Raw genomic sequence first — 23,927 nt, forward strand, 5'->3', positions numbered from 1 at the left:
AATTAAATTTGTTCCTAAATTAAAAAGTTAGGTTCCCTGCATACTTTACAGTCCCATCATGGAAGTGATGTTTCTGCAGGTTCATCCATAACAAGGCTTTAATGTTTAACCCTTTCTGGCAGTCCCCTGACACCCCCAGCATCTGCCACCACCAAAAAAGGAAAAGGCAGGAAAAAGGTCCCGGAATGGGATCTATGGTTTCTGCCATTGAAAAAAAAAATGTTCTTGAAAAATCTGTAATAATTGTGGTTGTGCGTGTGCTTTTAAATTATACTCCTGTGATGTAGGGACTCTGGAAGCCCTAAGAATTGCAAAAAAACTTATATTCCAAGCCTAGAAGAACAAACACCTACCACCATTATTCAGTGGACTGAGTATCTTATTGCTCTTGCTACATTTGAACAGTCATCTATTTTGTCCAGAGGCTTATTTAGACATATGATCTGCTTATATTAATACATACATTTCAAACAGAAGTATCAAAACTTTTTTTAAAAAAATAATAGTGTTGTGAACAGTTATTCCAATTAGATATGCTTTTATTCTTGTTTTTCTTAAGTGCTTGCTAGTGGTGTCATTACTTGCAGGTTTTCTGCCTTTTGTTTTGTTAGAATTGCAAATAAAATTTCAAAAAAGGAAGTAGTGCTACAGACCTAACAAAAGAACAGTCTTGACAAAAAGCTCAAGTTAAGACAGGTTTTAGATAAAAACAGTTTTCAGTGGAGAAAAGGTGAACCACTTTTGCACCTCAACAAGTGAAGGCAGAAATGGGATTTGGCAAATGATGTGGAAATAGGAACGTGCCAAATTACAATCTGAAACTGGTTCAGTAGCACTTTTCATTTTAAATTCATTATATATTGCTGGGTTAGGCAATCTTTTCAGCCCTGAGGGCCACTTACAGCACCAAGTGATGATTAGGCACTGCACATGTGTGTACATACACGCGGACACATGGGAATGGGATTGCTGCAGGAGTCTAAAACCGCTTCTCATCCCCCACCCACCCACCAGTGGTCCAGAAGAGGATCACTGCTTCGCTGCCATCATTAGTGTCACAGAAACAGCAATCACGACTACTTTGGGGATGCTGAAGGGACAGTCTAAAGCCTCCTTCTCTCCGCAGCAACTCTAAATTTGACTAATTCCCTGCTATCATTGGTGGAAACAGAGATCCCAGTTGCTTCAGGGTCACCGTGGAGAGAGAGAGGCTAAAACTTCCTGTCCCCACTGCCCCCCAGCAACCCTGATTGGGATCATTGTTCTGTCACTGCTAATAGCAACACAGTGGTCTTTTTCCATCAGCCCAGTTGAACAGCTGTGCTGCAGGGAGTGCCCAAATGGAGAGCGGCCAACGGCCACTTCCAGGCCATGGGTTGCCCATCTCAATATATTGTAACACTGACCTACAAATTACAGTCTTTTCACATGTTTAAAACTATAAGAGACATCATGTTTTACTCCATGACAGTATCAAAGCAATGTATTAGAGACCAAACACCACTGCAATATAGATGTGAACATCAGCCATCTTCTAATTTGCCAGGTTTGGCCATTCCTCCAAAAAATGAAGCTACTTTGTACCACAACATCAAAATACATACTCCCCCTGAACTAGCTTAAACTATTACAGCTAACCACTACAGCACTGTCCTTACAACATTTCCTTGAGTTGAATAAACATACTGTCCTACACCTTGCTTCAGTGAATATTTTCTCAGATAAATAACCTGGTTGTACTTCCAATAGTGAATCACATGCAGAATAAGGATAGACAGACCTGTGTGGTTTATAAACAAACTCCAGTATCATAGGCCATATGCCTATGTACACCAGTTGTTGGGGAACATGACCAGGAGAGTGCTATTCCGCTCATGTCCTACTTAAGGGTTTTCCACAGGCAGCTGGTTAGCTACTGTGTGAACAGAATACTGGATTAGATGGACCTTGGTCTGATCCAGCATGGCTCTTCTTATGATCTTATGTTAACCTTGAAACCAAAATGAAGCCCCAGATAGCCTTTGCAAAACCTACAACAGCTTTGTGGGTGAAAGGCTCCTTTTGTTTTCTGAGTGTAATCATTTAACACAGTTGTTTCATAAGCTGCCTTTATTGAACAAGAAATCTGTATGCAACATATTTTCTTTACTGAATTCAACTATCTGATTAAAGATAGGACTTGATTCTTAAATAAATAAATAATTTATTTCTCATCAACTTAATGCACTTGATTATTTATTTTCGTCCTGATATACAAATCAATTCATAGAGGATAATAAACATCACCTAATCCTTCAAGAGAAAATATAAAAATGCAATTTATGTAGTTCATAATTTTGCTGTCGCACAACTGCCAAATACATCACAGCTTTCTATGCTCCATTTTTAGGGCTCTTTTAAGCATCAATGCTCCAAATGTAAGCTATTTGTTAATACCTGTCAGAGTTGACCAAGCATTGGCCTCCAATACTATATCCATTTTTTAATGGAGACATATTAAATGTTTTTAATATTGTTTGCTGATCCAACTTACAAAAAATCCATGCAGCAACAGCGGCGGAGCCAGGTAAGTGGGGGGCTTACCTGCTGCCGCCGGTGCAGTCCGTGCAGCGACGGAGCCAGTTAAGGGGGGAGGGGGGCTTACCTGGCTCTGTCGTACTCTGGGCGGTGGCTTCAACTGCGGCCCAGGCCTCAGTTGAAGCCACTGCCTGGATTGCGATGGACGGAGCCAAGTAAGGGGTGGGGTGGGGGATGGGGGCTTACCTGGCTCTGCTGTCCGCCGCCGCTGCGTTCCGTGCGGCGGCGGGTGGAGGAGCCAGGTAAGGGGGAGGAGGGCTTATTCGGCCCCCATTTTGTCCCCCCTTCCCTGCCGCTTGCCGCGGAGGCAAGTAAGTGAGGAAAGGGGGGCAAAATGGGGGCTGAATATCAATCTGGACCTCTGGATCTCACTCCAGATCCGGTTCCGGAGCAGATCGGGGGAGTCGGATCAACCGGAAGGTCCGGATCAGTTTCCGAAGCGGTTCTGGTAGGGGGTGCACAGCCCTAGTGAAACCATAGATATTTGAAAGTATAGTGTACACTTTTGTGCTTAAGATGACAATGGAGAAAATTTTGCAGAATTAGCACAATCCTATGCATATTTACTCAGAGGCATGTTTACTTATTTTCAATGGAGCTTACTCCCAGGTAAGTGTGCATAAGACTAAATTACCTACATGTTAATACGTATTTTGGCCCTTTTTGAACTATACCAATTACAAAAGCAACTGGGACCAAACGTCTAAATGTTCCCCATGACTAAAGAACTCCCTAATAACCAGTATGTCTGGGAAAAGGTTAGTACCCTTTTGACATGCAAGTTCAACAGAATAGTATCAGGAGAGAACTGTTTAAACATGCAAGCTTGCCTACTACAGTATTTGGAAGTGATGCCTTGAAAAGGGACCAAGGTTCAGTACCATATTATATGCTTTGCATGCTGAAGGTCCCAGGTTCAATCTCTGATATGTCTACATTTAAGAGGCGCCAAGACTGAACAGAAATGTTCTTCAGTATTCACAGCCTGGGACTCCATAGTCAAAGGAGAGGTAGGATTGTTACCAAAGAAAACCTAAATCAGAAGATCATTACAAAAGTTGGTTGGATGAATTTAGACATGCTTTCCTCATTAATACAATAGGTTGTATCACATTGCTCCACGAAAACAGGGCTGAGGAACCTGTGGCTCCCAGGTATTGTTAGACGAGAATTCTCATCATCCCTGACCATTGGCAATTTGGCTGGGACAATGGGAGTTGGGAGTCCAACAGCATCTGGGAGAACACTGGTTGATCACCTTGTACAAACAATAAGCAAAAATTTGTGAGTAAACCATTAACTAAGGATGCAATCCTATGGTAATCCCCGTAAAAGCCTCCAAATCCAGAGGCTTACAAGCATCCTATGCAGAGCGGGAGGAGCAGTGGAGGCAATCTTCACCTCCATGCTACTCCCCAGTATTGATTAAAATCACAATGTTGTTGTTGTTTTAAAAAAAGTCACAAAAGCCAGATTTTTTTATTTAAATCAGATTCTAAAATTTTAAAAACAATTAAAAAAGAACCTCGATCAAAGTTATTATCATGAACACTATATAACTTCCCATTATATTCTATGAATATGTTAACAGCAATTTATGGAGATGGGAGATAACCTGGGGGGGGGATCTACACTACTGCTTTTTAAGCGCTTTAAAGCACTTTGAAAACGTTTTGAAACCTGTATATGCAGTGTGTCCTGGGCCCCAACAGTTGTCAAAACTGTTATAAAGTGCTTTAAAGCACTTTAAAGCAGTAGTGTAGATCCCCCCCTGATCAGTCCTATTCTGAACTGCTGGTGGTGTACAGAAGTGCTTGCTTGCTTTCTCTCTCGGCCTTGCCTCTCTAAGTGCAAAGATAGAGAAGATCACTCAATAGAGAATCTGGGGAGATACAGCAGATCTGAACAAGGAGGAGGCATCTGGATCCAAATGCAAAGCATAGGAGAACAGACTAGAAAGTGAAACCAATAGTGAACAGAACATATTCATATAGTCCAGATTCCTGAGGAAACTTCTGCTTATGTATCCTCCACTGTAGAACAGAAATACCTAGCATGGCAGCAGAAGGCCAGAAAAGAAACCCCATTCGTGGATATTGTTTCTGTACCTGCTGTGATTTAAATTGCTTACTTTTTTTTTAAGAATTTATCTAAAAATTGTAAGAGTTAACCATTCAAAAATCCATGAACAGCTTTTGTTAACGTTGTTTGTTCAAGAAAAAAGCTAACCAAAATAATAAATAAATAATTTTACTAGTGCAATTTAAGTCTTTTTTGGTGGTGGCAGTAGTGATTTTGGCACACCGTGACAAAAATAGCATCAGTGCATCTCCTGAATGACTTCACCAGTTCATTCTGGTTTAGTACTAAAATGACCAAATTATCATTCCATTTTTGGGATGAATCTGAAAACAATTCAGAATTTATTTAAACTGACTTAAGTCATTAAAATTCAGTCCTGTAGAGAAATAATTTAAATCAAATCAACCCTAATCCTCCCACTCTTCATTTTGTTTGGACAAGCTTTTTTTGCCCATCTATCGGGGATGCACTGGAGTAGGACCAAAGGAGGCTGACGAAGTCTCAGTGTATGTTGTATCCCAGCTTCCCCAGTCCCCTTCCTGCCCACTGGCATGCCTCCTTTACCCCATCTCCGACTTCAGAGACGCAGCCAGTACAGTTCTCTTCTTTTTTAATGGTGTGCTGCTTTTAATGATGCACTGATTTTAAATGTCTGAATTAGTTTTATGTACTTTGTGGTGTTTTTATTTGTGTTGTACCCCACCTCAATCCAGAGGGAGAGGCAGGTAACTATTATTATTATTATTATTATTATTATTATTATTATTATTATTATTATTATTATGCCAGCTGCAAGGGGGAAGGGAGCACAGATTCTTGGATACATGGTTGGAGCAGTGTCTGAATTATCCTATGCCCCCTCCAACTGTCTACAGGCCATAAGATTACCCCCTAAAGTATGCTGTAAAGGAAGATTCCGCAGAGAATGTTGTCTGAGCTGCTGTGCAGCTATCAATAGAGGATGACATTATTTGCCTTTACCAACAAGTCCCAGGAGTTGACTGTACACAGGCGGGGAATCCACATTTATAAATGAAATAAATGTGGGACTGCACAATCACATCTATGATTTTTTAAAAAGTGAAAGGATTACAAGCATACTGATCAAATAGCATTAACTAAATACACAAAGAAGTGATTTCACGTCTGATATTTTCCCCACTTGTTTTAATCCCCATATTTCACTACTTCTGGCCATCTTAAATAAAGCAGAGTGAGTAAACTGCTAAAATTCAATAGTATTTAGAATTCTGAATAAATATTACCAGTATACACCTATGAAGAAGTGTACTGCTACAAAACCATCAGGATGAATAAGCGCTGGGAATTGTTCCTGCAAGCTTGTTAAAATCCAATGGATTCATGACTCATTCAGGAATATTTGAACACTGAACAGTTACAATCAGTGCATGGGTATATTAACACATGGTTTGCAAACATGTATGTTTAAGCATGTAGAGCAGATAACACACTTTACAACTTACAGCCCACAAACCTAAGGGTCTCGCTTAGTAAATGAATGTAAACAACAGCTCAGTTTCATTTGCTACTTAAAATTCTTAAAATTTCCTTTAAAAAATTCGAAGTGCATACCAGTTGCACGAGGACTAGAACTAAAGGGATCAGCATGCTATCACCCATCAATATCTGAAGAAAGACAAATAATGGGAGGAGTACTTGGGGGTGGGATTGGGGTGTCTGTGTTGCATGTGAAAATAAAAATACAAACTGACCTACAAGTGTATCCCATGTTGACAGTGGTAAGAACATTATAGTTCCTAATTGAGACACAACCAAGGTATACAAAAGGGTTCAAAAATACACTAGAGATATGCCTTTCACTACTGGCAGATAGAATCTGTTGTGTGCAATATTTTCAGAGTCTACAATATTTTCAGAGTTCTCAAACCAACATGATTTGCCTTTTTAGCAAACTATGAACTGTGGCAATAACCCATCAGATACAAGCAAGACACCTTCCACTCAGCATTGGATGCAAGTCAGCTGCAGCCACAATGGAAAAAGCATACAAGTCAATGCGGTGATCAGTTGCCAATTTTGTGACGATCTATAACTTTAAATAAATTAATTGATGAAATGCTAAACTTTAAAGTTTTAATATTCTAAGTGAAGCCAAAACACATGTTCTAAACAATAATTTTACAGTATTAACAAAGACTTTTTTACATCATGAAAAGTTAGATATACCTAGCTTCACATGATGTAAAAGCTTCTTTCTGGCTGTAGATCCTATGGGCTATGATAGTTGCCTTAGCCAGCCAGAGCACCTCAGTCCGGCCCTCTCAACAGCACTACCTAACCACCACCACCACTCTGCAGTATGAAGAAGCCAGGTATTGCCACTCAGAATTGACAGCAGCAACACTGGATCCAAGCTCTCCATGGCTATAACAACTGTCAAAAACCCATAATTGACAGAGTTATTGGGAGGCATCTGTGCCTGCAGATTCTGGTTCACAGGTTCCTATGAAAACTGGCCCTTAGTGTTGCCTTCTCCCATAATTCTGCATCTATGGCAACTGGTAGCCTAGATGCAGCTTATGAAGCAATTTCATTTTTCCTACCAAGTCTGAACCACAGAATAGTAGAATTTTACATTTTGATTTGTGAAGAGAAACAAGTTTTCAAAAATTAAGAGTGGATGTTATTTCACATCCTAATATTACTTCTCTGGGTTGCTCAGGTCAAAATCTACTCAGAGAAGCAATGAAACACCATGAGAATTTCATATAAAAATATACTGTATTGATCTCCAATATGCTGTCCTGAAAGGTAAGAACCACCAAGCGAGGAATCTTTCCCAAACAGCAAGCATATTTTTCCTTAGGCCTGTGAAGTCTTTACTGTCACATGGGATCAATTTTATGCATGAGGCTCTAATGTGTATGTTTGTGAGAGGCTCAGACTGTGCAGGAACTCTCCTCACCCAGGCTACTATCTCCAGAACAAAACTGCCCCAAGATAAGAATATCTGTCCCGATATATAGACCACACTAAAGTATAGCAATCAGTACAAGTGACTCCAAATAGTTCTTTTGCATTAGATTTGGATATTGTGAAATGACAACTGAAGCTATCAATTTTGACAAATAGTATATATGAACCTCTGAAAATAAGAATTAGGACTCATAACATTTTGTAGTAGTAAATATTAGGCATTAAAATTCTTATCACAGATCCTCACCACAACTAGAAGTAGCAAAGGATAATAGCTTCTTTCATACTTCAAAGAAACTGTTAAATGATTCACTATGGGGGTAACTGGAACCAGATCTATGAAACACACAACTTAGCTAAACAGAGAACATATAGATTTCACATTCATATCTTTCCCTTTGTCAAGGAGGGCAGACAAGCATAGAATGTGGGCATCCTAATAGCCACCTTACAGTGTAGATGGAAAGATGGTGACCATGAGCCAATCAGCTTCATGGATGGGCAGGATGCGAACTTAGGTGCCTCCAATCCATTTCTGAAACTATACAATACACTGGTTAAAAATACACTGTTCTACTTGTCAGCTAAAATAGAAGCCTGAGCACCAAAGAGTACATTGTGTTTCTCTACATTTCCTTTTTTTTTACTTATCATTTTATTGGAGAAAAACACACACACCACAGAAACACTACCTTGCAATTCATAGCTAATTAGCATACTGGATAATGCTGATATACATGGGGGGAAATGAACAGAGGTCATTTAACAGATCCATTATATTAAGGAATGCTAATTGAGAAGGAAGGAGTACGCAGGTCTTCCAAGTGGCATAATTATCACTTTTCTAGGAAACAACTCTTAAGGCAATCACTTCTTCTAATATATGGCTACATCACTATTAGTTAGATCTCACAGTAAATGACACTAAAAAACACAGAGAAAAACCAAGTATATCCTCAAGTGATTTCAGTTGATTCTCTTTATGAAGAAAAAGTTGATAATATACTTCTGTTGGATAAACAGTACACAAAGTGTTTACTACTCTAAAGCCATCCAGATGTATGTAAGCAGTATAATTTTGTTCATATAAATGTAGACAGTGAAAAGGGTATATTTTTCCAAATGTATTGAAGGGATCTAATGTTTGAGGCCTTTCTCTCCAACCCAGCCTGGGCCTTCGTTTGCTGACATGGGGTGAGCAACCCCCATTGGTCTACTTCATCATGCACTGGAAAAGTAAGAGAGCAGATGAAGTTGAGATTAGTTTACATCCCAAGAATAATAATCAAAGAAAAGATTTTGTTCCATAAAACTGAAGTGTAAACGAGTGCCCTGCTTACACAGCACTGTTTAACACACACACACGAGATTTGTAGGGGGGGGGGGGTTATCAGTGGTAGGCTTCACTCAATCGCCTCCCTTCCATTACCGCTTCACACTGAGGCACATGCAAGAATTCCAGCCAATGCAAGATAACCTCCTTACTCCTAGAGCAATCCCCAGTTACTTCCACTTGAGGGAACATAATCTCACCAGCAAAGAGAGAAGTGTGATTTCAGGTGCTCCAACTAGGAACTGTTTCATTGCCACTACTCCTTCTATTCAAACCCTTTGGGCAATGCACGCCACTTTCCTCTTTGACAACCTTCTCCTGTCTCAGATGCGCGTGCATCAGGGGCCAAGTAGGGAAGCGTGACAAAGAACCAAGGGGTTTTAAGGGCACATCCGAACGGCCAACTGGCTTCGCCCAAACGCAGCGTCTTCTGGCGCTGTCTGCCCCAACGCCGAGCCCCCCTGGCCTCTCCTCCCCCGTGGCAGCGCGCGTTTGTGCCCTGCGCATCCACCACAGGCGGGCTGGGGGAGGGGCACGGATGCTGCGGCCCATGGGCCGCCTGGCACCCGTCTCCTTCGCCCACCCCGCCTGAGTCGTGCCCCGCCCCTTCCATCGAGGCCCGCGGCAGGGTTTCAAAGGTGTGGAAGTCATTACCTCAGCCTCGTTCTCCTGCCCGCCCCCCCGGGAGGGGAGCGCGGGACGGATGAGGTCTCTCAGAGGCGCGTGGGGCGGCGAGGCTCCGCTTCGGGCCGGGGGCGGCTCCGCGGCGGCAGCACAGAGGTTTCTCTCTCCATTCTCCCCTCGCACACACAGGAAATAACACAGGGTCATCTGACAGCGCCCAGCCAATGGGGCGGCGGCGGGGCAGCGCGCGCAAATGGGAGGAGCGCGAGGCGGCAGCCGGGCAGGGTGGGAAGGGGGCGCGCGTGTGCGTGCGCGCCCACAGTCGAAGGCGCTCAGAAGCGTGCAGCAGGCGCCTCCCTCTTACCAGGCGCTCTTTTAAAGGGACAGCGCCGGAGCGGAGCATGCCTCACCCGGGGAGGCGAGGCGAGGCGAGGCGAGCCGAGCCGAGCCGAGCCGAGCCGAGCCGAGCCGAGCAGAGCACAAGCATAAGCTTGGAATACCATGCATGCTTACATTCAGCTCAAACAGGCAACTTGCTTCGGTAGGGGGGATGCTGCGAATAAAACGCAGTAGCTCCACAGCAACACCCACGCCGTTAGAGGGGAGATACTTAAATGAAGAAGACACGACAGCAATGCAGGGAAGCCCTGCGTCGGAGTAAATCCCCTTGAATTAAGTGGGACTTACTTCTGAGTAAGCAGGGGTGGGAGTGGGCTACAGATGCATAAACAGAAGCAATCGGTTTTTCTCAAGCTGCGGTTGTGACAAGCACTTTGTCAGGTTCAGTCACACCCAACTGCCTGAAATGCCTTGGAGCAATCAAGTTCAAGGTTGGCTCCAAAAGAGTGTCAAGGCTGGCCATTTGCCAGGTATCCACAAAACTGACGAAGTTCCCCACCACACACACGCACACGGCCATTGTTCTCCTTTTGTAGGCTGTAAAAATTCTTGTAGGTACTGAAGCACTAAAGTCCCCTGGCCAATAAACAACAACCATCCAACTTTCTTTGGCCCCTGCCCATAATGCCCAGCCCTTTGTAGCTGCATAAGAGCAGGGGAAAGGACACCAAGTAGGGCTCCTCCCATTATAGCAACACAAAAATGCATTTTGCTAGCTTCACCCTTCTATGAAGCTATAAAAACATAGAGGAATCGTCAATGGAGCCTCCTTATTAACTGATCTAAACAAAAAACCCAGCTCTTCACTTTCCCCACTGTTTAAGGCAGGGTGAGAAACTTGTGGCCCTCCAGATGTAGTTAGACTGCAACTCCTGTCAGCTGTAGCCAGCATAGGCAGTGGTGAGACATAATGATAGTTGCAGTCCAACATCTAGAAGGCCACAAGTTGCCCACCCATGAGCACAGGCTTCACAATACTTGATCTACTTAACCAAGTCCTTGCCCATTCACTGCATCTTTCCCTTCCTCAGACAATGGTGGTATGAGTTACAGAAATCCAGGCAGGCAGTTTTACTCTAGAAAAAAAAAGTTTTCAAACCAAGTTAGTTGGCCAAGGGAACCCAAGATATAGATGGATGTATATTTACAGATGTTCTGCAAAGGCAATTGGAGAGGTTCCACCAAGTCACTTAAAGTAATAGCCAGACAGAAAGGATTTGATCTATCATTTAGAAATAGCACACTCAGATATTAACACATATCCTTAAGCCACCTTGTTCAATCTTCTCAATTCAGTATTGATGTAAAAAAAAATCTAACTTGCTCTTTTACTGGGCAGCGGTGCAATTCCTGAAGTTGCTACAACATTGTCACACCACATAGCTTGTATTTCAATATTCACTTCTCCACATTTTGTCATGAACTAGTGCTGCAGAAAGACTATTTCCTTAGATTCACCTGTCTATTCTCCTTGTCGTCATTTGAAATGTAATCTTATGTACGTTAACACAAGATCAAGTCTGCCAACCTGTAAACTACCCAGAGAGCTTCGGCTATTGGGCGGTAGAGAAATGCAATTAATTAATAAATAAACCTCAATGGGACTTATTCCCATTAGGGTGGCACAGCAGCACAATTATAGAATCCTCTCCTTCAAACAGCAAAATTTGTTAAGATGCTACTAGATGTTGGCATGAAAATGAAAAGCCACCAGACGCTGAACTGAGAAGCATTCTGCTCTTCCAACAGATGTCAGAGGAGTGAGATTTTTTTCACCCAAAATTTATTGCTTGCTGGCAAGGACTGTCCCCAAGACAGCAGAAGAGGCCAGCAAGTCAATAAATCTCCATTATCTGAATCATTAGAAGCATTCCTAGTTGGCAATATACAATTATGTGAATCATTGCCCCCCCCCTTCTTAAAAAGAGAGTGCTAAACTAGAATATGTTTTCCAGGATGGTTTGTGCACACAGGCTGAGGTGTGTTTAGTGAAAAGTGCAAGCAAATGATGGCAGTTATTCTAGATATCAGATCAGTTTAAAATAACTCCATAGGGGAAGGAGCAAGAAGAGGAGAAACATTCTTCCATAATGTATTTGAGAAAGTTTTTAGAATGAACTTGTCACTAAACATCTGTGGTTATATTAATGGATAGTTAATAAGAATTAAGCACTAAAATCCTTGCCTTTATTTCTGGTGGGATGGATTACTGAACAATTAGAACACATTCCAGAAATCTCACTCATCTTTCAAAATGCATGTGAGGTTACAAAATGCCAGGTTACAAAAATATGTAGTAGTTTTTCCAAGTCCTAGAATATCACTAAACATCCAATTCCAGAGATCCAGAAATCCCCTTGCCAGTAGTGTTCCCTATCCTTACTATATTACTCCATCAAAACTTACAGTACATCCTCGTTTTAGAACACGTGACATCAGAAACTTACAGATTTCAAATAAATTTGTTTTTTGAAAAAATGCTAATCCGCTTTTTCAAGAAGAATTATCATTTTAGAGACTCCTAGCACCTGAGCAGTAAGTATTCTCCTAAAAACATGGCAAAAAACAGAGTGCCACAAGAGCAATATCCCAATGACCTGATTTTAAAGATCTACTGCTACATTAGAAAACATCTTTAAAACACAAGATCCACAATTCAACAGCCCCTACCAAAGGTCAGTGAAGTTAACCAAAAGCTCATGGTAGAAATAACTTTACTTACACACAGCACTGCTATATTTTTATTTTCATTACAAAAAAGTATTCCTATAAAAATATTACAGCTAGAAAACAAAATTCTGAAATTATTATTAGCAGCTTGCTAGAAGAAAAACAGATTATTTCTATACTTTTACAACAGAGAGAAAGACTATCCACACCACCACATCACATCTATTCAAAGAGCATTGCATGTATTTCATTATTACTCCTCTTACTATAAAATAAAAAGATAGCCTGGCCCTCCAGCTCATACGCTTTATGCTTTTACTTCTTAATGAGGCATCACACACTCAGCTGGATCGCAACTCCTTTCCCCCCTGCAATCTCTGTGAGTGAATAAAAACAGCTTGGGATATTCCCTTACTTCAGAGCAATATTTAACCCCTTCCTTTAACCCATATTGTCAACTCATAAGGTCACAGCACTGGGTAATGGGATTAACCTAATGCTGAGCTACTAATTCACAAGCTCTCAACAAGGGTTTCACTTTACCTGTTTTTTTGCTGATTTAAACCTGGAGCTTATAATTTGACAGTGAAGGCTAGAGCTTCCAATTTCAGTAATGCTATGATTCCATTCTGGGATTCAGTCAGAACCAACCAGAACCCTAAAGGAGCTATCCAAGGTCCTAAACTCATTTTGGTGATTGGGTTTGGCACCTTGGATAGCTCCTTCAGAGTTCTGGCAGATTCTGACTGTAACCCCGAATGGATTCATTAGTCCCACCGAAATTGGTCTCACCATCCTCCACTGTAATTTGGGTAGCCTCAGATCTACTCATGTGAGATTTAAGTTAGTGATTCATAGACAGATGCAACTAAGATTGTCAACTATGGAGTGGGGCAGGTCTTGCCTTGTTCCTTTAGTAGCTGCTTGATCTACAGAAATGAGCAGTTGAAGCTTTTCACAGCACAGAGATACAAATATCTGCAAACTAAGCTGCTGTTAAAGTCACAGGAGCAGGGGTCTGTAATGGATCCCTTTCCATTATTTCTTACCCATCATTTGCTAAGAAAGTTTTTTATTATTATTATTCTGTCTGCACCACAATTTAGATCACCCATTCAACTCACTGTTTGAAAATCCCTGAACCATCGCATTCAGAGGGAATAATTGTTAAGTGGTTCAAATTGAAAATACCTGTGGGACTTTTGTACCAAATGGTGCTGCTCATTTGCAACTTTGTTGAAGGAAGTGACATTACAAAATTTGAAGAGGATACAACACTGGGTAGAACCACAAAGACTAGATATAGGCGGGTTTCAGACAACACGATAACCAGTGGAGGTTTAAGTAGTCAACCATCAGTTGAGTGGTCAACAGTTGGTTATTATGGGCTGAGTTCAGATGACACACTAATTAACGGTTGTTTTCCATTTTGTTCCTATTACCACCCACTTCCCCCGCCCCCAGGTTGATTAGCATGTTGTCTGAAAGCCATGTAGACTGTCAGGCAAAAACCATCCCACGATTGACTATTTTCCCAAAATAGCCAACTGAGATAACCAACACTCTGCAAAGTTGACTATCTGCACAACCGTTGCTTAGCATGTTGTTTGTCAGACTCAGTGGAATGTTTTGCAAGGTTTATTTATTTATTTATTGCATTTTATACCACCTAATAGCCGAAACTCTCTGGGCAGTTGAGTGGACTATTTCAGCTGGCTACAGAGTTCCCGAGCAACAGCAGCCAAAACTGAGCTGGCTGTTCTTCTAAAGCTGGCACAACTCACAGAGGCTGCTGGGATAGCACCAGGAGGACTGAGGGAGGAGGGACAGCGGGGAGAGGTGGGGAGACTGTGTCAGTCAAATGCCGGGTTGACTATTAGTCAACTCAACGCCAGCCCCAACCACTCTACAGTTGTGTGGGAACCCACAAAATAATCACCTATGAGTTGACTATTAACCCACCATTGACTAAAGTGTTGCCTGAATGCAGCCTGTAGCTGAGTTCGGACAACATATTAGGCAACGGAGGGGTTAATAGCACACTCACAGTTCATTATTCTCCTGGTACTCCTCACATGATATGTTGCCCCTCCCCCGTCACACAGCTGAAAGTCCTTGCATCCTTCTGGACTGCCAGTACTCCACCCTCCCTCCTCCTTCAGTCTTCCTGACCGCATCCCATCAGCCACTGAGAGTTCTGCCAGCTGTATAAGAGCAGCTGGGGTGTTTTCGGCCGCTCCTGCTGGAGAACTCTTTGGCCAATGGAATAGTGCACTCAACAGAGGAGGGGAGCCCATGACATCTTAATCAATTGATTATTTGATAAGTAACGGAGCAGCCCATTGTTTTTCTCCATTGATTAAAATGGTGAAATAGCATACTGTCAGTTGTGTGTCCCCCACACATGACACAATAATCAACTCGACCAACAGTTGCCTCCTCCCCACCTACCCCACCATTGATTATTGTGTCATCCGAACCCAGCCATAGTGTTGCCAAGATGTGGTTACCAACCAAGAAAGAGACCTAGGCTGAGTTTGGATGACATGCTAATCAACGGTTGACTTCCATTTTGTTCCTATTATACACACGCACACCGTTGATTAGCATGTTGTCCAAACTCAGCCCTAGGGTCTGTGGTGAATAGCTTGATGAAAATGTCAGCCCAGTGTGCAGCCACTGTAAAGAAGGCAAACTCTATGTTAGGCATTATTAGAAAAGGAATTGAGAGAAAAAACTGCCAATATCATACTGCCCTTATACAACTCTATGGTGCAATTACATCTAGAATACTGTGTACAGTTATGGTCACCACACCTAAAAAAATGTTACTGAAGCACTGGGGAAGGGGGGGGAAGGGCAACTAAAATGATCAAGGTTGTTTCCCATTCTGTTCCTATCCCCCCCCCCCCCCATTGATTAGGGTGTCGTCTGAACTCAGCCAAAGAGTGGCCTGGTTTTTTCTTTCTAGCTGCCAATCCATTTAAAAGGAGGGAAGAAACAAAATTTTCAGTAAGTTGAGTGGAACACCAAGTACAAAAAATAAATAAAATGGGATTAGCAAACAGAAGGATAAATGCTAGACCAGTGTCAGAATACCACTGGTATAAGCAAAAGTCCCATACCAGATCCATCACTCAAGATAGTCTGGAACATGGGCAGGCTGCAGAGTTTTGTAAGTGTGTGCATGTGTGTGAGAGATAAGCTGGAAAAAATGTACATATGCAAAAGACTGGTCTAGGCAGCAAAATTAACACAATGATCTGGGGTTTAGGATGGATACATAAGTTGCTAACATGATGCTGCAATGCAGAAACCAATACGATATTAGCATTAACAAAGTATTCGAATCAAAAGGCATTTTCACACATGACAGAGTAAAATCCAGCAGATGTTGTTAGAGCAGGTAAGAAAATGGAAGAGAGCTATTTTTAAATTGAATGTACTCTAGTCAATGTAGGCTTAATGTTCATATTAAGAACATGTGAAACTGCCCAAAGACCTGAGAAATAATAATTCAGCACTGGTAAGACCTTATTTTTTTTCTACTGTGTTTAACTTTGATTTGAAGGTTGACAAAGTGAAAAAAATTCTGAGGGTAGTTATAGATAACTATAAGGAAAGTATGGGGAAAGGTTGCAGGAGTAGTTTTTTTCTAGAAGAAAAATAAAAGGGGGAATATGTAATGTTGATAGTATCCAAGGAATAAAAAGAGCATTTCGGTTGGGAGGTGAACAAATGTTCACTGTAACTGCAGAAAGATGGGTTTCAGTTAAAAACTCTGTGTAAAATCTTAACAGTATTTCATCAGTGGAATACACTCTCTAAAGAGAAAGCAAGACCTTCTTCCTTTGAGCTTTCAAGTAAATGGTGGACAGTATCAGCTATGGGTGTCAGAACTATCAAATAACCTGCCTTAAATTAGGAGGTTGAGCTAGATGACCCAGCAACTCTCTTCTAATCATAAAGGTCCCCATATAAACGTCAGCCTTGTCAACAGCCAGATGCTTAAAAGATGAGGTACTCTTCACTAAGGACTAGTCAATATGGCATTAGCTTCCCTTGCAGGGAGATCCTATGCTCAAATTATACCCATTGGAAAACATAGGACTGCTCCTGAGCCTTTTTGCATCAATCAATAGAACACAATCCTATGCCAGCAGTTAAAAAAAATACAATTGTGCAGTAATAATTTTTGCGGAAGACCCCTTATCCCAACCTGGTACCCTCCAGATGTTTTGGGGTTCAGTTCCCATCAGCCCCAGCTAGCATGGCCATTTGTAAGGAATACAGGGAGTTATAGTCCAAACATCTGGAAGGAAATGGATTCGGGTAGGCTGTCTCATGTTGGAGCATTGGCAAGTCAAGGTCATAAAGTAGGCACAGCTAGGGTGCAGTAAGGGAGGAGCAGAGCTTAAACCTATGCTTATTGTGTTTATTCTCACTCTTTGCAATGACTTAACATTGTGCCTAAAAAAGAAGTAGTGTAACTTTAAAACTTCCCAGGGCTCTCAAGTTCCATAAACCTGCTCAACAATCTCATCTCTTTCCATCACTGGTTGAGGGTAGCTTCTAACTAATTCTGCAGCTGATCACTGCAGATCTCCAATGAACGAACCAGTCAGGGAACTTGGATTTCACACATCAAGGTCTGTTGCATAGAACTACAATGGCTTGCCCTCATGTCCATAGAATTTAGAGCACTAAAGTAGGAACTTGATAATGGGCGAAAGGGCACTTTGCACAAGCAACAAACAGCTAAGACTCACAACAAAATGGAAAGGATATACTCTTAATGCATCTCCTCAAAACACAAACAGATGGTCTGCTTTAAGACTCTAGATGCAAACACTCACTGGGAACTGAAATACCACTGCTGTAGTTGGAACTGCAAGAACAAGACATCCAACACAGTTAAGCTGTGGAAGGGCCTCCTTGAGTAGGGTTGACTATATGGAAAGGACAGGGCTCCTGTATCTTTAACAGTTGCATAGAAAAGGGAATTTCAGCAGGTGTCATTTGTATGCATGAAGACCTGGTGAAATTCCCTCTTCTGTTAAAGCTGCAAGAGCCGTGCCCTCTTTTCTATTCAGTCACTCCAGCTATGAGTAACCAGATACAAAAAAGGGGAGGCTCCTGCAGCTTTAACTATGGTGATGAAGAGGGAATTTCACCAGGTGCTGCATACATACAAATGACACCTGCTGAAATTCCCTTAAAGACACTGGAGCCCTGTCCTCCTTTCCATATGGTCATTGTACCTAAAACCAATGTGAATACTTAATACCCACAACCACATAGTACCTTTTCCTCCCCACTCAAATATAGAGAAATGTGTGCTGATTCCTTTACTCCACAGGCAATAGCAGATACCCACACACACACACAGGTAAGTATGCAAGTTGAATAGGGGGGTTGTTGGGCCCTAAAGTGCAGATAAGCATTGCTGAGGGCAATGAGGAGTACTACCTTTGTAGGCAACCTTAAATACTGCACTCCAATTATCAGTACTGCAGCTGAACAGTCATGACCCATTTTTCAATACAAGTTATGAGTAAGGATGATCACATTCCCCAGTTCCATTTTGTTATTATTTTGCCCATCAGATATCCCTTAGGTTCTGCTCCTCTTGCCTTCCAGTAGGAATTCCAGATTTTTATAATAAAGAAAGAAAACCCTGACCTGTTTCCCTAAAGAAAATAAGTTTCAACAAAAATAAACTCTTGTACAAACACAACTGCAATTTTATTGGAATGGGAGTGGGAGGAGAAATAATCAAAGTCTAGGGTTTCATTGTTTGAAACTGGGTTCTGCTGGAGTGTTGTTTGGTCAATTTAAAATGGCTCCTGGAAGCAGCAGTTTCCACTACAGAGTGCTCCAACACCTGGGGTTTTAATTCGTTTTAAAAAGTTTTATTTCTTCCTTCTATTGTGCAATAGCACAAGAGAAAGAACTCCATTTAAATCATGGATGTCAGCAATTAAAGAAAAATGGATAATTAACAAATGAGTCTCACTTCTGTGTGCTCCTGGAGCTCTATGGTTAAGCAGTTGCTTTGGGGTGCTAATGCTGCTATCCCTCCTTTGCATCTAAAAATATTGTTGCTGGTAGATCACCCAAAAGATAGGTTTTGCCTTGTAGTAATCACTTCAATATCTTCTTGTGGCAGGGTATAAGCCCATATCTTATGTTTCTTCTTGCAGTGTTCTTTCCCACCAAACTAATAAGGAACTCATGCAGTTGGTCTTGGTTTCCTTTTTTCTTTGTCCATATGGTCATCTCACTTGCAAAACATACACACACAAAAAACAACAACAACCTTGTTCTCCACACACAGACACTAATACAACTGTGTTGAGTCGAGTATTCTATTTATTGTTTTCTTGGGAATTGTTCCCACAACATGATGACCTGCACTGGGAAAGGCACTGTGGTATTTTTCTGGCTGCCTGTGTACTCTGTGTGGAGGGCATATGCATACTGAGTTAGCTGATTTAGCCATCACTATGCACTCGCCATGCACTTTCCTGCATAGCCAATGTGAGGATGTCATCAGCAAACAACCACATAATTGGTGGGTAATGGAATTAACTGGGACATTTTCCCCTGTGCTTCTCACTTTGTTGTTGCATGCACACAGGGCTATGAGGACATTATGTCGTTATTAGCTCTGATGTAGTAGTCATCAGCACAGCAAGACTAAAGGGAAGGGAAGGAACCTCTCGTGCAAGCACTGAGTCATTACTGACTCTTGGAGGGACACCAGCTTTCGCTGACGTTTTCTTGGCAGGCCTTATAGCAGGGTGGTTTGCCGTTGCCTTCCCCAGCCATTATTACCTTTCCCCCAGCTAACTGAGTACTTATTTTACAGACCTCGGGAGGATGGAAGGGGAGAGTTTCAGCTGCAGAAACTGCTGCTTTACCGCTCTGCGCCACTATAGGGCTGTCTCATAAATCAGACAAAAATGTAGGTTCTGCATGTACTAGAAGAGGTGAGAACTTTGCAACTCTCAAATCTTAGCTTAACCACTGAAAAATAAGTTACAGCAAAGGCTCATCTGGGATTTGCCTGAGAGACTGTTTATTGAATGGCATGGCTCAACCTTGGAATATGCAACTATAAAGTGTGTCTGAGCAGAGAGAAAGAGCTTCTGTTGGTGACATTTTTATCCCATTTTCCCTCAAAGGAGTTCAGAGAAATGATTTAGCCTCACAGCTACCTTGTGAGAGAAGGTTAGGTTCAGAGAAAGTGACTTGCCCAAGGCGCAGCCTGTGAACCTCACAGCTGAGTAAGGATTTGAGCAGAGTGCCCAATTCAGCCTTAACTATTCCACCACCACATCCATCTGACAAAGAGCTCATCACACCAGCATTTTATCACACTGTCGTCCTGCCTTGTTTACTGTTTTGCCCCAAGACCCTCACACGATGTTGTCCCTGTGCTGCAGACATCTCACCTCTTCCCCTACTGTGTTTTTCTAGGGCAGGGAAAGTGTGGCATTTTTTCTCCATGTGGGATAAAACCACCCTTCTGTCCCCACATATTGCCGTCCTCACGCTATGTTGCAGAACGTCCCTTTGTGGGGGCATGTGCATTGAAAGGCAGTCTTGCTGATGAAAGAGGGGTGGGTGGGAGCAGTTCTCCTCCAGTGTTCTGAGTCAGTTGAACAGACGTTCACTGCTCCAACCCCACTCTCATTGCTCTATCATCCACCTGTTTCAACTTTCCTCTCTTTTTTTGCTTGCTGTACAAGGTGCCCAGCCAATGAAATGCTAAATTGTTAAACTTTAGACAACAAAACCTGAAAGAGGGTGGGGGAAGGTGTCCACATCCATCAGAATGTCCATCAACCACAAGAACCAATGAACTGGAGGGAGAAGGAGAAAGGGCAGGGTGGTGGGGGGTGATATGAGGAAGTAGGTGAAAAGGTAAACAAGGCAAAATAGCTCAACAATATATGAATGTGAAAGTGACTGGTGCTCGATGCACTAATGAAACAGAGGTGGAAATCACGGGTGCATACCAGAAAAAAGAAGCATGTGTGATGGAGCTCAAAATGGATACTGGCTCATGAAAGCTTATGCCACAGAACACTTTGTTTATAATGGCTCTTTCCTCCCCCACAATGACTCTTCCCAGGATTCACACAGCTAGGGCTAACATCAGGGTTACAGGATATGGCTTCCAGGCAGGGTTGAGAACCAGCACAAGACCTCTTGTTTTGTTGGGTATCAGCCACTGGAAATGTTTCTATCTAGGCAATCGGTCTGCACAATGAATGACAAACATTTGGCCTCCACAAATCAGGCCAGTAATGACAGAAGTTCCCTTTGCTTCAGGTTCCATCCAAATATACTGGAAACAGAGGTGTGCCAGGTATGAAAGGAAAATCAGCCAGCGGCAAAGGTGAGCTAAAGTGAGAAATGTGCCTCCTGGAGATTCTAGAGTTTGGTTAAGATCAATGCAGCACAGCGCCCTGCACCCCTCTCTCAGCAAAAGCACGGAAGTAAAAGGGCAGAGGCACTCCTGGTCATCAGGCTGACAAGGGGTAAGGGGTAAATCTGCGCTACAATCAGCAATACTGTCTCCAGTCCTTCGTTTTAAAGACAGAAGGACACCCACCCATCTTTTGTCAGCGAGCCTCTCCGTGGATGTGGCTGAGAGCACAGAGTCCTCTCCAGCAGGACCCCCTTTCCCTGCAGAGTGCCTTTGAAGTCCGCCCCCCACCCACCTCTGCGCGGGCTCCCCTCCCCTCCCCTCCCCTCCCCTCCCGCTGGAGTGTGCATTTAACAAGTACAGAGAGACAACACAATGTCACACATCCTCCAGCGTTGTGCTCTCCCCGCCATCCTTCCTCTGCCAGACGCAGCCGCGAACACAAAATGACGGCTTCCTCGGCAGCCCCGAAAGAGCAAAGCCCTCGCCTCGCCTCGTCTCGCCGCTTAATTGCCTCCGTTTGGTTCCCTCACGCGAGCCCGATTATAGCACAGGGCTTAGGGCGCGCTCTCCGTTCGCCGCCCCTGCACAACAAAACCCCACCTCGAGACAAATGGCACGAAGAACGTCGCCAAAGAGACTGGCAGGGACGGAGGGAGGCAGGGAGGGGCGGGAAAGCTGAAGCAAACACACCACCGCCACCCCGAGATTGCGGGGGGGGGGGGGTTGGGAGTGGGGAGGCGCTGCTGCCTGGCTGCCGCTGCGGCTGCATCCGCATTGCCATTGTGATGTCGGCAGTTCAAAAGACGGAGAGATTTTTCTCCCAGGAAATCGTCGCCCCCACACACAGGAGCCTCTGGGAATGTGACCCTGAGGCCCTACCTTTCTCCCTTTCCTTGCGCCTACGCCACATTTAAATACCAGGCTGCCTTAACCCCCGCCCCCGGTAACCTGCAAAGCAAAAGCGAGCGAGCGAGCGAGCGAAACACAGCAGCAGCAACCGCCGCCGCCTAAGAGGCGCACAAACAACCCAATAACCCATTTATGTCACATATGCAAAGCCGCAAGACAGACTGCAGAGCGCCGCGAGCAGCTGGGGCCTTTTGAAATGGACAAGAAAGAGGCTCGCCGCGGCCAGCCCAATAGGACTCCAGCTGCGTGCCTCTGAGAAATGGTCTGAAGCGGCTCGCCTGCCCCTCGCCTGCCATCGCTCACTGCTTCCCTCCCCGCATGCACACGCACACACACACTACCGCCGAATGCACCGTACAGCCAGAGCGTCACTGGGTGGCTGGCACACATACACACACACCATCACCACCACCACCACCACACACACACGCGCGCGCGTGTGGTCTGCACGATCTGGCCTTGGAACTTTCAAGAAGAACACAGACATAGAGCCAATTCTACTGTACCTGCTTTCAGGCATCATTCTCAGCTTTTTTTTCCTGCTGCTTCTCCCCACCCCCTTCCGATTTATCTCAGCTACTGGTTTTATAACGAGGGGGGGGGATAGGAAGGGGGGCTTTAAATTTTTTTCTCTTCCCCTCTTCTCCAAGCCCGGTCTGCACCTTCTGTTTAAGCCTGCAAGTGAAGTCACAAGGCTGCCTCTGTGACATCACATGGAGTCTACAAACACTGGATTGTGACTTCACTGCAGGATGGAGCAGGGAGGATAAAAGAGAGAGAGGAGAGAGAGAGAGAGAAGGGGAGGAGGGAAAGGCTCTCATTCAAACACATATCTGCAAGAGTAACAAAGGGATCACAAGGAGAAAGGCTCCTGAAAGGGAATACAATTCTTTAAAAATCCATATTATCTCATTTTGATATTAAAATAAAGTTTACTCTTAACAAAATAAGCTTGTAGGATGGACTGAGAGGGAAACGGGGAAGAAGCAGCCCCTCCAGCTAAGTAAGGAAAATGTATTTTTGTGCCCATGTACCCCTCCCCCCTCTTCATAGTACTGACATAACGCTTTCAAGACCAGATTGGCAGTCAAGATCAGGATGCGCTGCGGGTGCGAAGGATTGAGGGTAGAAATAGGGAGGGGTCATGGGAGGAAATTGCAACAGCAGAACATGCTAGAGGTCTAGAATAGGCTGCATTGGCAGAGCTGTGCAGAAGCAATATGAATAGCACTCGTATAACACCAAATGTTGATTACATGATGAAGGTCAAAGAAGCAATAAATACAATTTGCTTATTTCACTAGAAGGGCTGACAGACATTCACATACTGGGATGCTGAATTATATTGCTGCAGGAGGGCCTAGGACTAGAAAAGGCCGCAAGGGGCATTTGTCCTCATTTCTACCTGCTCAACAGGAGAAGCAGAGGGACTGAGCCAAGGACAAAAAATGTAGCTTCACCGTACTATTTATTACTAAGTGGCATTCTTGCATTGGCCAGCAATCAAGTGGCACTGATGCTTAGCAGGAAAACAGAAGCAAGAGCATCTTCCAGGAATATTTAATGACTCTATACAGCATAGGATCATAGCCATCCTGCCTAAAGTTTCACTGGAAAATAAGATGTTTAAAAATGTTTTAGAAAATTAATACCTTTTGAATTTGAAGGGGAATGAAGGAAGTGTTCTTTTCTAGTTTTCCCATTCAATGAAGAGAAAAACGTGCAGATCTAGAGAATATGCACTGGGACTCTTCTCCCTATCATTTTAAAATCCTGAACAGGATGGATGGCCTTTTGCCAATCTTTTAACCAGAATTTTCATTACAGCACTACTTCTTTACACTTTAAAAGTAATCACACAATAGCAATACTACAATAAAAACAGCAAGAACAACAGCATCAAAAAAAGCTTAAAATATGTCCAAGCCCACAACT

The 23,927-nt window shown here is 43.1% G+C and overlaps 1 protein-coding gene across 3 annotated transcripts in view; it reads right to left on the reverse strand.

The window, feature by feature from the left end:
* TCF20 (transcription factor 20) overlaps positions 1–23,927 on the reverse strand; it is a 202,793-nt gene that overhangs the window by 51,127 nt on the left and 127,739 nt on the right. The window contains exon 1 of one of the 3 annotated variants that reach the window (XM_063133634.1): positions 22,499–22,539. The exons of the other annotated variants lie outside the window; for them this stretch is intronic. The gene's annotated coding sequence lies outside the window, so the exon portion shown is untranslated. Of the gene's footprint in view, positions 1–22,498; positions 22,540–23,927 lie in introns of those variants that run through there. 3 annotated transcript variants of the gene reach the window in all.

This window comes from Elgaria multicarinata, chromosome 9 (assembly GCF_023053635.1).
Source record: "Elgaria multicarinata webbii isolate HBS135686 ecotype San Diego chromosome 9, rElgMul1.1.pri, whole genome shotgun sequence".
In the NCBI taxonomy this organism is placed as follows: Eukaryota; Metazoa; Chordata; class Lepidosauria; order Squamata; family Anguidae; genus Elgaria; species Elgaria multicarinata.